The 13,146-nt window shown below is 38.9% G+C and overlaps 1 long non-coding RNA gene across 1 annotated transcript; it reads left to right on the top strand.

The window, feature by feature from the left end:
* The first annotated feature begins 7,593 nt into the window (after positions 1-7,593).
* Positions 7,594-12,225, top strand: LOC107976610 (uncharacterized). The gene is made up of 3 exons (XR_001720667.3): positions 7,594-7,681; positions 10,621-10,668; positions 12,143-12,225. It is a non-coding gene; the product is annotated as an uncharacterized LOC107976610 (long non-coding RNA).
* Positions 12,226-13,146: the final 921 nt, after the last annotated feature.

Below are 13,146 nucleotides of genomic sequence, written 5' to 3' on the forward strand. Positions count from 1 at the left end.
AGTGCCTCATTTGCTATAAGATGGCATTTGAAAAGTGTCTTAAACAATGATGAACACATTATGTTTGGCTTTAGTTCTTTTCCTCCCTTTCCCTACTTCCTTCTTAAAATCAGAGAATCTCAACTATAGGACCCAAAAATGAACCATAATTAAGCCACTCTCTAGGACATAACCTCCTAGACACTGGTGAACTGCCATTTAGGCAGAGCCACGAAGACTGCCTTGGACAAAATGATTTGAACATTAAGGCACTCCTGTAATAACTTTTATTTACACATATGAGCCCCCTTGGCACCTGTCCCATGTTCACTTTATATGGTATTACCAAAAAAAATGTAATTGGGTGACATTGATAGAATGTAGTAAGTATAAAATAATCCTGAACAAAGTAACATCTGACAACATTGATGCCTTCTTATAAGATAAAAAAACCTAGATACCTGGAATATAACTTAAGACCCTCAAATTATCTTTCTATAGAAATTGGCATTCTATTCAAGTAGTACAGCTTGGACTCACAGGCAGGTTCTCGTGACTTTGTGAGTACTTTGTAGCTTATGAAAATATTAAGTAGTAGATCTGAATGTGTGAAACATTGTGTGGTTTGTTCCTAAAAGACTACAATGAACTAAGCCTTTCTGATTTGGTGACCATGCCAATTTGTAGAAAAAGAAATACACAGACCCATTATTGGTGTGTCACAAAGTAAGCAGGAAGCGTAGACCATTTCATATTCACAGAAAACAAATGAAAATGCAATGGCTAGTATTTTATTTCCCAAGTGTCTAATAAAGTCCATGCCAGTGTTTATTGGCTAAGAGGATACTTCTTGGGGAGAAATCTGGCTCTGAGAGGGGAAGTCCTAAGTGTTTCTGTTTGACATTTTCTTTGCTGGGGAGCAGCAAATGCCATAGGAATTGTGTGGGTACCTCACTTATTAAGGAACAGGGAAATGACTTAGATGGACTACGAAATGCAAGGTGCCAAGGGTTCCCAATGTAATGACAACTAAGATGGAGCAAAGAAAAGAGATAGGAGCTCACAGATGCTGAAGATGAGGTTCTTGTAGGTTCACTTCTGCTGAAGGCAACCAAAGCCACCCAAATTAAATACACTTTGAACATCCTCAATCTGAAAATCTGAAATCCAAAATGCTCCAAAATCTGAAATTTTCAAGCACCAACATGGTGCCACAAGTGGAAAATTCCACACCTGACCTCATGTGACGGGTTGCAGTCCAAATGTAGGTACACAACACAGTTTATTCAGTGTCTCCAAGGGAAAAATAAAATTAACTTCAGGTTATGTAGATAAGGCATATATAAACCATAAATGAATTTCAAATTTAGATATGGGTTCCATCCCCAAGATGTCTCACTATAGACATGCAAATATTCCAAAATCCAAAGATAAAAATAAAAAATTTGAAGCACTTCTGGTTTTAAACATTTCAGATAAGGGATACTCAACATGTAAGAGTGAAAATAGATTGTATTTATTGAGTGCTTACTACTTGTCAAGCCCTGAACTAAGCACTTTAGACATATAGTCTCATTTATATCTCACAACAGCCCTATGAGGTAGCTTTTATTATTCCCATTTTACAGGTGAAGAGATGAAGACTTAGAAAGTTGAAGTAACTTCTAAGTTACTAAGTAATTGGAAGATGTGGAACAGAAACTTAGATAGTTGATCCTAGAACCTTAGTCACTAAACCATAATTTCTGGATTAGAGCAGAATAGATTTAAGATAGTCTGTGAGAAAATTAAATTCAGGGGAATAGAGCAATGGTGGAATTTTCCATTTTTCTTGATTTTTCTTTAAATATAGTTCTGGTCTAGAAAGAGGCTTTTCTTGTACACTAAGCTTCTATTGTCTCCCATCTGTGTTTTTAACAAAGATAATTAGGGTCATCTTGGTTCAAGCAGACCTTCTTATTTTTAATTACACTGCACCTGGAAACCTGAAAGAATGTACAGATTCATCTTAGCTTCCAGCCGATGCTTGAAATGATTGGCGTTGCCCTCAAAAGACCTCAAAGAGGTCTTTAGTGAAGAATTCAGGAAATCAGGCCTTGGACCAGTCCACATAGTCCAGCAGTTAAAACTGCTCTCTAACTCTGTCTCTCAGACAAAAAAAAAAAAAAAAGTTCATTTCTCTTCTCTTCAATCTATTGCTGCTGTGGTGATGGCAAAAGCACGGAGTAGCTCTGCTGTTCCTGAAATCTGAAATCCCCGTAGATATGTTGCAATGTGCAAGATTAGCTTGACTTGTCCTTTACCTCGACCTCAGCCTGCTCTCCTGGACTATTTCACAGCCATGGGTGTGGGAGATCTGCTCTGGGATTTATTTCTGAGAAGCTTCAGATGAGGTCTACGTGTGAGGGTGACCTTCCTTAGACTGCTGATCCTCTTCTCCAGATTTTACTTCAAAGGAAGAGGGATGTAAACAGGAACGCTGTGAATAGAGAAAGGAACAAGAAGCAGATCATTTTGCCTATATCTCCAAAGACATTGAAAGGCACTACATCAATGCCACCAGAAGTTTTTAAACATGTTTTTCCAATTAAAGACTTAAGAACATGTTTGGAATAAGTGGAGTAAATGGCTTGTCAAAAATTTGACAGCCACAGCCAGAATTTGGAAACAGAAAACTAAAGCTCAAGAGTACTGCAGTTGTGACGATTTTAAGGAAGATTCTGTGAATTAATGAGTGCAGTGAGTGGGGAAAGGCCCGGAGTGGATGGTTTTTAGGATAGGATGGAGACCTAGGCAATTGAGAGTGGCCAGTCTGAAGGACTTCAGAGGTACAAACATGCAGGAGAAGCAAGGGGAGTGCCTGTTCTGCAATAAGTCTTTATGCCTAGAAGAAAGAGCCCAGGTACGTTTGCTGATGTAAAATCACTGGGTAGGAAGGAGTGGGCATGCTGAGCTCCTCTTTCAGAAATGAAAGCAGAAGCAGAAGTCTCAATAGCCATAAGAGAAGAAGTAAGAACCATGGAACTATACTCTATGACAAATACTCTGCCAGCTTTGTAGTACTCCATGTTGGTAACATTTCCTGGATCTGTGAAAAAGAAAAGAGGCCTCAGGAAGCCAGTCCAGGCTAAGAAGGACCTCCCAATACAGCAGCATTTAAAAGACCCTTTAATGGATCTACGGTGCTGGTGGAAAATAGAAAGGTCATGTTTACGTCTTTGGCATGTGTACAGTACAATAGAGAACCAAGAGGGGAAATTAAGAAGTCTGACAATAAGCCCAGAGAACATTTAAGGAATTCAAAGTTTCATAATAGTGACTTTGAAACTGTTGAGTCAAGTATAAGATTGCTGTTTATTATCTGGATACAAACTCCTTACATGAGGGAAGAAATGTTTGTTGTTCTTGTTGTTTTTAGTTTTTGCTGAATTTAAACCATAGGCAAATGGACAAATACCACTTGCCTAATGAGTGGAGGACTGAAAATGTGAATTCCACTCCAACATCCCACCAGGAACTCTTAAAATAAAAGACAAACCAGAAAACCCCCTCGCCTAAGAATATGTCTCATGTATCAGCCAAACTCTAAACCTTTTTGAAGAAGAGATACGTTTCCACAGTTATGCTCAGGGATGGTGCCTTTAATTGATGTGAAACCTGATCTAACTTAAAAGAACTGATCTACTTCAAAGGAAAAGCTAGTCCTTTCTGATTCTGCCACTTCCATTAATGAGAAATAAATGATAATTGTTTTGCCGCAGAAGACCTTCCCCATATTGTGAAACAACCTTTACCTACAAAGAGAAGAACAAGGAGGGAGGAAGGAAAATAGCCTCACATGGAGATTAAAGAAAGTCTTTCATATTTTGTAATTTGTGCCAGACACACTAAAGTACATTCTGGTCCTGGGAAAGGTCCATTTAGCCATGTTTTCCTTCAAGAGTCAATATTCATGCAAGAAACAGTTATGGACACCTACACTGAGTGGGGTAGGAGCACAAGGTATCCGTTCTTAGCATTGAACAGATGAAGCAATTATGACATCCTTGCTCTCAAGATGTTTGTTTCATAATCTAATAAAGTCTTGAAATAAATTATGTAAGCATCAAGGTGATGCTATTATGGGAGAATTTAACAGGGGAATACATTCAGGGATTTTCCTCTTTTAAAAGATCTAATGATAGAGTTACAGAGAAAAATGCTTTTTCCTTTCTAACAATCTGTGAAATTACATTTAGCATGCAAAAAAAAAAAAAAAAAAAAAATGCCGCTGCCTCAATTACCAGTGCTTATTCCTGGTAATTCAAAAACTCAGAATTTATAACTGCTAGCCAATCATATCATGTGGTGTGACATTTTACATCAAAATCATGACAATATCTCCTGAACATGGTAGGAAAGTATAAGCTCTAAGAATGGGAGCCAGGCCAAATATGGCCTTAACGAATGTGGGTCCTGGGAGGCCCTCCACCCTGCCTTGTGAACATCTGTGCTGTAATAAAAGAGAGAGAGCACTGCCTTAGAGTGAGAAGAACTGAGTGAGTTCAAACCTGAGCTCTACCCTTGAACAGCAATAGTAATCACTGCTACCATTTAGAGCACAGCATCACGGGGCTAAAGCCTTATTGAAATGTGAACAAAACCCAGTGAGGCTTATTCCTCATTCCTCATCAAACAGTAGGAATATGAAGCTCAGAGAGGTTAGTTTACCCAGCTAAGTATCAGATTCAGGATTTCAACTCAGAACTGACCAGGTTCAAAGCTCTTCCACAGTGGACACACCCCCTTTCACATCATGGCCCTTAGCCTCTTTACCTATAAAAGGGACCTAGCAAGGCCTCCCTGCTATGGTTTGGGTCTGTGTTCTTCACCCAAATCTCATGTTCAGTTGTAATCCCCAATGATGGAGGTGGGGCCTGGTGGGAGGTGATTGTATCATGGGGGTGGATCCTTCATGAATGGGTTAACACCATCCCTTTGGTGATATTCTCCTGATAGAGTTCCCGTGAGATCCGGTCATTTAAAAGTATGTGGCAACTTCCCTTCCCCCTCCCTCTTCTTCCTGCTCTGGCCATGTGAAGTGCTGCTTCCCCTTTGCCTTCCACCATGATTGTAAGTTTTCCTGAGGCCTCCCCAGAAGCAGAGCAGATGCCAGCATCATTCGTCCTGTATAACTGCAGAACTGTGAGCCAAGTAAACCTCTTTTCTTTTTATTTATTTCTTTTTATTTTTTAAATATTTATTTATTTTGAGGCAGAGTCTCACTCTGTCACCCAGGCTGGAGTGCAGTGGCGCGATCTCGGCTCACTGCAAGCTCTGCCTCCCGGGTTCATGCTATTCTCCTGCCTCAGCCTCCCGAGTAGCTGGGACTACAGGTGCCCACCACCACGCCCAGCTAATTTTTCGTATTTTTAGTAGAGACGGGGTTTCACTGTGTTATCCAGGATGGTCTCAATCTCCTGACCTCGTGATCCGCCCGCCTTGGCCTTCCAAAGTGCTGGGATTACAGGCGCGAGCCACCGCGCTCGGCTCTCTTTTCTTTTTAAATTACCCAGTCTCAGGTATTTCTTCATAGCAGCATGAGAATGAACTAATACCCTCCCTCACAGCATTGTCAGGGAAGAATAACTTAAATGTGGTAACAAACTTGAAAAAGATGTATAAACTGTGAGGTGCCAATGCATGAGATTCTGAGACACCATGCAATGAATGAGCAATTCATAGAACATGAATTCAGATTATATTTATCCCTTCATCATCATGATTTTGGTATTTTGGGCCTCCTTTATGAAAAAATGGATATAGATTTTGTAGGGCAAATATAAGCCACATCTCATCGTTATTTTGGAATTTAAGAAAAAAATGGAGGGGGGAGGCTTTGAATTTATAATTAAACTTCTGTGTCAAGAAGGTAGAAAAAACTCAATACATAAGAAGTAATTTCCACAAGGTAAGGAGAAACTTCTAGATCATCCTACTTCAAAATAAAGAAAGCTATGAGTGTCTTGAGAATGCCACAATGCAATTAACAGGCTGTGGATTTTGAGAGGACTCCCACCTATCACTGATGCTGCTTCAGGTCAGGCCCATGACTTTCTCTCAGCCCTATCTTCTACTGTCTGTCTTGCCCACATTCTCTGCCCCAGAATGGTTGTAGTTGTCCTGGTACATGATTTTTTCCCACACTTCCTGACATTTTACATTTTGTTCCCACTTTCTGAAATTTCTTCTTGTCCTTATTCATCCTATTTATCCTCAGTTTATATGTTCCCTTGTACCTTCACCATCTAGTTCAAATCTGTTTCTTGATTTTTTTTAGATATGTCAAAACCCTATCTGCACTCTTTCAATAATTATAGCTAACACAGGGTGCTTACTATGTGCATATATGGTTCTCAGAGCTTTACATGCACTCAATCATTTAATCTTCACCACAGAGATATAAACTATAGTTGAGGAAATTGAGATGAAAAGAAATTAAGTAGTTGTCCAAAATTATATCGTTGGTAAGTGGGAAAGCCAGGATTTAAAACCACATGGACTAGCTTCCAAGCCCACATTTGGGCTTCTTTTAATTTCTACATAGTGTTCCATTGAATGAATGTAACACAATTATTTATTCTTTAGTCAATGAACATATGGGATGTTTCCAGTTCTTGCTATTACCACTAGACTTGCTATGAACATTCTTTGCACTGGAGATTTTCTCCAGGGTATAAAACTAGGGTTACAAAATATATATCTAGAGTATTGTGAATGATAATCTCAAATGACTTTCCAAAGTAGTGGTGTACATTCCTACCAGCAGTGTAAAAGAACCTATATTTTTTGCCAATGCGTGGTAGCGTTGGATAGTAAGATGGTATCGCATTGATATCTCAATGTGCATTTCTTTAAATGCTGATGAAATTGAGATTCCTTCCCTATGTATATTCAACCTTCACATTGTCTCTGCTGTGAAATGCTTGTTCATGTTTTCTACCCATTTTTCTACTGAGCTGTCTTTTTTTATTGAGTTGCAGAACTGTTTATGTAGTCTGAATACTAAGCCTTTGTCAACTGTAAGTGTTACAATGTCTTCCATATTTTGGCATCTTTTCACTTCTTCATAGTATCTTTTGACAATCAGAAGCTGTTTAACATAATCAAATGTATTAATCTTTTCCTTTATGGCTAGTACATTTGAGGTCATATTAAAGAAATGTTTTTCTACTTTGAGATCAGAAAGATATTTTCCCATATTTTCTTCTAGAATTTCTATAGTTTTGCGTTTAACATTTAAGTTCAGAATCTATTTGGATTTGATTTTTTATATGTGTATGTCCAACTAGATAATCAATTATCCCAGAACTAACAAAAGTTCCTCCTTTCTCTATCAATCAAAACACTTTGATTCATATGAAATGCAAATGCTTCACTCATTAGATTGTTAAATTTTGGTAACACATCAAAAGTGGGTAAAATTTGGGGTCAATAGTTATTGTTGGCAGAAGAGTAAATTAGTATAATTTTAGTGGTGAACAATTTGGCAACTTATCAGAATTACAAATGACCCATTTCTACTTCTAGGAATTTAGCCTATAGGTGCAATCTCAAATACGCCCAGAGGCTTATGTACAAAGATGTTCATTTTAGCATTGTTTGAGCATTCACTGAAGCAAAACCACCTAAATTGAAAACCACATGAATATCCATCAATGAGGTAAGATAAACTATGGTACATATTATGGAGCTGTTTAGAAAGGATAGGACAGTATTATATCCACTAAGATGGAATGTTCTCTAAAATATAAAAATAGAAATATATTTAATACATATGTATAAAATAATATATGTGTATAGATATGAAAAGTATATTTTGTAAAATATAAAAGCAAACTACCAAAAATTGGGTGTGGCATACTATTATTTTTATAAAATGTGATTTATTTTTGTAGACTATCTCTGAAAATGTACACAAAAAATTTGAACAGCGATTGTCCCTGTGGAGGAGAACCAGGAGGCTAGTAGCCTGGAAGGAGACTTTCTTCCTCTTAATGTCCTTCTTCTGTGTAGCTTCATTTTTTAACACTTGCACGCATTACCTATAGCTTGTTTTCATCTTAGTTAAATGAAAAAAAAATGAGTGAATACAAAGATAGACAATTTGTGGTCTCCACATTCAAGGAGTTTATAGTTTAAAAGGTACAAAGAAAGGCACACAAATAGCCATAAGATAAGATGGCACGTGATAGGGAAAGTTTCCAAGAGAAGAAAAATATCTTCTTGCTAGACTTCTTCATGAACTACATGTCTCTTTTTAGTTTCTGTCCAGTATTATGTTTAGATAAACTTAAATCCACCATCAATCTGTTATATTTCCTCATTATTATGATGAACATTTACATGAAACTACTTTTGCTTATAACCCTTTTCAGTAAATTTCCAAGGATAAAACTATAGATCTTCTACAATTCAGATCTTGAAGAGAAAGAGGCAATTCCTCACTTACCTAGGGTACCAAATGGAGTATTCTTTCCGCTGGAGGAAAGATGAACTTTCATGGAACATTTTTGGAATGTCAGACTTTGGCCTAGGGCTTAAATAGTGTTATCTTGTTTATGCCTTACCACAATTTCAAGAGACAGCTGTTATGTCATTTTCAAATGAGGAAACTACTGTATGTTATGCTGATTGCTAGCTGCTAACAAAGTGTCTCAAACTTTCCACTGGAGACAGAGAACAGAGAAAGCATATCCAATCTGAGAGATACAATCAAAAGCAGCCTACCATAAGCTCATTTTTTAAAAGTTTCAGGTTTCTTCTTTGACATTCACTCAAATCATGTATTCATCTTTGCTTTAATGTATTCATTGTGTATTCATCTTTGCTTTAATAAAAATAGTAATGTTGTCCCATAGACCAGCAGTTAGAATCATTACTCAAGGAAGGTTGAGGCTGCGTAGCCTATGAGTACGTGGCCCTTGCTTCACACCACACACCACCTAGAGGTACACATTCCCCAGCCAGGGACTGGGGGAACTAGTTATGCTTGCTTCCCAGAGCCCACTGATCAAAGCAGTGCCAGCATAGGGTGGCATGAAAATTATAAGCTAACATTTCTGAACACATTTCTGAATAACCCAGCATACTATTTTACAAAGCAAATTTGTAGTGCCCATCCCAGGCATAACTGAACCAGAATTGGGGATGATGACTGGGAACCTCCATTTTTAACAAACTTTTCAGGTGATTTTTTTTTTTTTTTTTTGAGACAAGGTCTTGCTCTGTTGTCCAGATTGAAGTGCAGTGGTGTGATCATGGCTCACCGAAGCCTTTACCTCCTGGGCTCAAGTGATCCTCCCACTGCAGCCCCTTGAGTAGTTGGGACTACAGGCTTGGGCCACTATACCTGGCTAATTTTTAATATTTTGTAAAGATGGAGTCTCATTATGTTGCCCAATTTGGTCTCAAACTCCTGGACTCAAGCAATCCTCCCAAAGTGCGGGGATTACAGACACGAGCCAGCCACCGTGCCTGGCCTAGGTGATTCTTTTGTAAGTTAAAATCCAGATACATTTAAGTCTTCCTGAACCTACTGCTCCTTTCTGAACCTATCTGGAAATCTAAAAGCCCCAAAGGCAGGCCTGTGTCATGTTCTTTAGACTTCCTCTGGCCTCAGAACCAGAGGCTTCTGACCTAACCCATTTCACAGGACCTGAGTCTCCACTAACCCTGCCCTCCTGTGCCTGCCCATGCCCCTGACTGAAATCCTTCGTCGTCTGTCTGGAGCATGTAATGACATAGCTGAGGAGGTTGTCTGTGAATGAAAATTCAAAAGGAAGCTATTTTTGTCTGAAGGTTTGCAAGAACTAATGATTAGCTTGGAAAGCCATGGTGCTGGCTGCTGCGTTAGCTGTGGGAGGTATGTGGGGTGTAGAAAGAAGGAAGGAAGAAATCTAGTTTCCTTTTTAATCACATCCCTGATGGATTTGAGCAAGGGACTCAAGTTCTTTGATTTTCTGTTTTCAGTTGAAATCACCCAGTTATCATCTCTCTTTGAGAATTTGCTTAGGAATTTGGGGGTGGGGTCAGGGAAGACCCTGGGCATCCCACACTGTGGCCATTTAAGTCGGCAGGGGCCTAACTGCCTGTGCTCCACAAGCTTCAGTGTGCTACTAGTTTGCTTCCCAAAAGACCTTACATTCTAATGGACAATTTCGTTCCATGAGATCTGAAAAGTGTTTCTCTCTGCCAGTTACATGCTTTCCCTAAATTAACTGTAAAAGGGTAACCAGGATGCAAACTGATTATTTTGTTTTTTCTGCTCTTTTGCCAATTTTGAGTGAAAGGCAGCAATATAAATATTACCGGAACCATTTATTTTTTAAATCTATGGCTCTGCATGAAGGGAAGAAAGGCAAAGGTAAAGATAGTTTTCGTGTGTGCTCAAACCTTGTCTGAATCCAGGGCAAATTTTCAATGTAATTACCCAAAATTGGAAGACGTCTTTCAGGCTCATAAAACCAGTTTGTTTTTATCCAGACAAAGCCTTGCTTGGTATCCAGACATGTAAAATGTTGACGGTTAGAGAGTGAAAAAAAGAAAAGACAAAAGCATTTGGATAACCTGACACAAAAATTAAAATACATCATGTTTTAGTTCATAGGTAAATCAATCCAGATTGGGATATCTGCCTTCATCCCCTAGGTAAGTCCATTTCTAAAATTAGTTTTATCGTTTTTATAATTTTAAAATAATAGATGTTCAATGTAGAAAACAATAAAATATAGAAAAGGGTAATAAAGTAAGGACAAATTTCCTATTGTCCCACCATCCTGATATACCCCACCATGCTATATACCCCAGTTAATATTTTGTGGTCTGTCTTATACACACTTAACTCTCTGTGTGTGTATGTGTGTGTGTGTGTGTGTGTGTATTTACATGCATACATACTACTCACCTGCTATTGTTTTGAACATGGAAGGCATCACCTGGGGAAGGCCTGCTATCCAACCAAATTCCTTCTCATCAGGGCCAGCAAGATAAATGAGAATAGGTGTAACAACAGCTCTTCCCCCTACCAGTCATTAAAACTGATTGCACCAAGTTTGTCAGGTACTTCCGTTTGCATTTTGCTCAGTCCCTAGGCATATTTTCCTCCTTCCTTCACCTTTTAGCAGTTTTTAATCCAGATCACCATTCTCCCCTTCTAGAATAGTCTCTTGCCTTGATTTCCATGACAACGAATCCTCCTGGGCTTTCTCCTGCCTCCTGGCCTTGTCTCCGTTGATGACATGGACTATCTAGTCTCTTCCTCCTAATGTTTCAAAAGATGGCTACTCTTGAGGGTTCTGTCCTAGAATCTTCCGTCTCCTCACTCTCCGGACATTTGGTTTTCATAAGGAGCTATGTCCTCTCTAATCTCCAAGCCTTCTTTCTATATTCTTCTTATTTCTAGGTCACATTCCCCACTCTGTCCCTGTTCACATACACGCTTGACCAAGAGAACTTTTACTTATCTTGAAGATATCAATTTAGACATGACTGCATTTGGAAAGCCTTTATTGACACCCAACGTCCATGTCAGTGTGTGTTCTGTGTGTGTCCATAAGATTCTATTGTTTTCCTTCCTCTACTTATAGCACTATTTTATATGTATCTGTTTATTTGTCTATATGTCCCATTTCCATTGTAAGGACAGGGACTGTGTGTGTGTTGTGGGGGGGGGGGGTTGTTTTTTGTTTTTTTGTGTTTTGTTTTTGAGACAGAGTCTCACTCTGTCACCCAGGCTGGAGTGCAGTGGCATGATCTCAGCTCACTGCAACCTCTGCTTCCCGGGTTTGAGTGATTCTCCTGCCTCAGCCTCCTGAGTAGCTGGGACTACAGGCGCCCACCACAACACCCGACTAACTTTTGTATTTTTAGTAGAGATGGGGTTTCAGCATGTTAGCCAAGCTGGTCTCGAACTCCTGACCTCAGATGATCGACCTACATTGGCCTCTCAAAGTGCTGGGATTACAGGCTTGAGCCACCGTGCCCAGGCAGGGACTGTGTTTTATTAGTCATCACTACATCCCAGATCCTAGCAGTGTCTGGAATTTAGTAGACTCATAATGTTTATTGAATAAGTAGATGCCAACACAACTACTCATACCATTCTTTGTGGTGTATTGTATAGTTCAATCAGTGAAGACTGATACACCTTCTTATATGAGCTGCATTCCTTCATCTCATGACAAAAATAAACATGATTTTAAAAGTTGAATCTTGTTGGAGGACAAAATCAGGTAAATTGACCTTTATCTGCAATTTGGGGTTTAGATTAAATATAAATGAGGGGCTTTCAACCCAAGAACTACCTATGGAATAAATTTGTAATATCCCTTCCCTAGAGCTCTTTGACTATTGGACAAGATGTCATGAGGTTTCTGTTATGGACTGAATTTTGTCCCCTCCAAATTCATTTGTTGAAGCTCTAATCCCCAGTGTGACTATATCTGGGGATAGGGTCAAATACCTACTTGGGAGGTAATTAAGGTTAAATAAGATCCTAAGGGCATGACTCTAATCCAAAAGAACTATGGTTTTATAAGAGGAAGGAATCAATCAATCTCTCTCTCTCTGTCTCTTTCTCTCTCTCTGTGTCATGTGACAACACAGCAAGAAGGTGGCTGTCTGTGAGTCAGGGAAAGAGCCCTCACCAGAACCTGACCAAGCTGTCACCCTGATTTGGACTGCCAGGCTCTAGAACTTTGAAAAAAATATATTTCTGTTGTTTCAGCCCCCCAGTCGATGGTATTTTGTTATAGCAGCTTGAGCTGTCTAATACAGCCTCCATACAGATACAGGCTCCCCAAGACTTAATCTGTCTCATTAACCATTAATCCTCTAATTTGAATGGAGTCTGGCGTATTGCAGATGGTCAATAATTATCTGTTACATTAATGAACTTTCAGGAGTCATTGTTCTGAGGCTGGAGGTGAAACATGATGCAAAGCAAATGGCCATCCAGGATGGTAGTAGCTGTAATTTATAGTTACTTGAATTCACACATACCTATGTTTGTATTGCTATATTTATTTATTTCTCTGATGCATTTATAAATTCTTAATTTTGTTTCTCCTAAAAAATGTTCTGGTTACTTATAAAAACACATATTTTGCAGCAGAGTAATAAAGAAGT

Source organism: Pan troglodytes, chromosome 11 (genome assembly GCF_028858775.2).
Source record: "Pan troglodytes isolate AG18354 chromosome 11, NHGRI_mPanTro3-v2.0_pri, whole genome shotgun sequence".
Classification (NCBI taxonomy): domain Eukaryota; kingdom Metazoa; phylum Chordata; class Mammalia; order Primates; family Hominidae; genus Pan; species Pan troglodytes.